This window comes from Temnothorax curvispinosus, unplaced genomic scaffold (assembly GCF_003070985.1).
Source record: "Temnothorax curvispinosus isolate PA1 unplaced genomic scaffold, ASM307098v1 QBEX01002288.1, whole genome shotgun sequence".
In the NCBI taxonomy this organism is placed as follows: Eukaryota; Metazoa; Arthropoda; class Insecta; order Hymenoptera; family Formicidae; genus Temnothorax; species Temnothorax curvispinosus.
Window position 1 is genome coordinate 1 of NW_020212068.1, and position 1,926 is coordinate 1,926.

Below are 1,926 nucleotides of genomic sequence, written 5' to 3' on the forward strand. Positions count from 1 at the left end.
TTCGCCGCCGCGCACGGCACGTCCCGTTGCGGCGTATATTGTACGGCGGTGCGGCACTTCGCTCTGCGGAAGCGCCGCCGGAGCACGGAGTGAGGCGCGGGCGCGCGGGCCTCGGGCACGCTCGGCTGCGCGCGGCGCGAAGTCGGCCGCGAGTCGGGCCGGGCGCGGGGCGCGCCGCCCAGGCTCGCCAACCGCCAACCTCGCCAACTTCGCTCGAGCGGCCCCGGCCGCGCGAACGAATCGAATCCTACTTTGCGCGACGCGCAAATTTCTCCGGAAATCGATGAGGCATACGTGACGAATGCTCGACTAATTTCTCGCGAAAATAAATCTATTAACTGATGTTTGTCTCGGCTAGTAAAAAATCTCAAATATCTTGCGACAAAGCACTCTCGCTACTTTATCGGATTTTATTTTCTATTAGCGACTTCACATTTCCTAATTTATCTTTTAATTGTGCAAGTAGAATATATGTTACACGTATCGTAACGCCGAATGTAAAATAAAAGTAAAACGTGGAAGATTATTTGTCTAAATTTTTAACAAACTTATTATGTTAAAAATTACGCGCTATCGAAACATTTATTGCTCCATTACATCAAATATTTCAGTATTAGCGTATAATGGTCGCAAAAATGCGCCGCGCGGGTTTTTTATCTCTAAAAATTTTATTAATCAATTAAACTACGTTAACGTCTAAATTCTAATCTTGTAAAATTTGATTTCTATCCAACACGTTTTCCTTCACGTTCACAAGATAATCTTGAGAAACTAGTCGAAAAAATCAACTAAGAAATTAAAATCTACACCCTATACTTATACAATTTCACATTCGACGTAAAACGTCGATTTCGAGTGCCACTTGACGCAAACAATTGAAAAATATCATGAAAGTATAAACTTCCCAGCATAAACCACACCTGTTCACTTTATCGATATACTTTATATCGCCTTTCGGAAAATGATCGCGGATTACCGTAAACGTCCGGACATGGTCTCATATTGGACGAGACACGATAACGCCGCGACCCGATTATAATCCGATAATAAGGTAAATTCCATCTTACCGGATCCCCGATAACGATAATCGCGCGTACGCCGCTGCTCGCTGCACGATAAAGCGAAGGCTCTCGCGTTTATAGGACGCGATAAAACTCAAAGCGCGACACGACGAAGAATCGCCGCAAGACCAACTGAATATCGCAGCGAAATATCGATACGAATTAACGACTTCCCCCCTCCGTGCCGCGAAATCGAATCGAGATCTCGACGAACGTCAGGCGGTCGAAGTGAAGCGGGTAGCTGAACGCGACCAATTCTCCTTTTCCAAGTTCTATACTTTCTGTAGTTATTCCTTTCCTTGCTTCATGGAAAACCTAACCAATAAATCTAACCTGTATCACCCAAAGAGGTTGTGATTAAATTTATATGAAAATAATTTTCATATAAAAATAAATTATCGCACAGTTTCATGAATTGTAGTTTAATAAATAATTTATAATTATTATAAATATATATTTATTTCTACATAAAGCGCAAGTATTTAACATGATTAGGCTATTTCGATTAGCGCGAACTTTTTTTCTTCTATCGCAAATAAGATATGCTCATCGAGCAGCTTAGAAAAGAAAACGGATCTGTATCGACAATTGTATGCAAAAATATTGGCGTGCGGTCCCATAACGCTCGCCGAATACATGAAGGAGATATCTTGATCCATCCTACTGCAGAGGTTATTACACGACTAGAGACGTTTTCGGGCAAAAAGGCCATTTCACAACTTCTCCAGAAATCGGTCAACTTTTTGGAGAAGTATGTAACTCTCTCATTCTCGGGTTGAATACGATCTATTATCTGATATTAGTTACGTCGACGACTTCCTAAAAGATTATAAAATTGGCGTTATGTTGATGTTCTTGCTAAGAA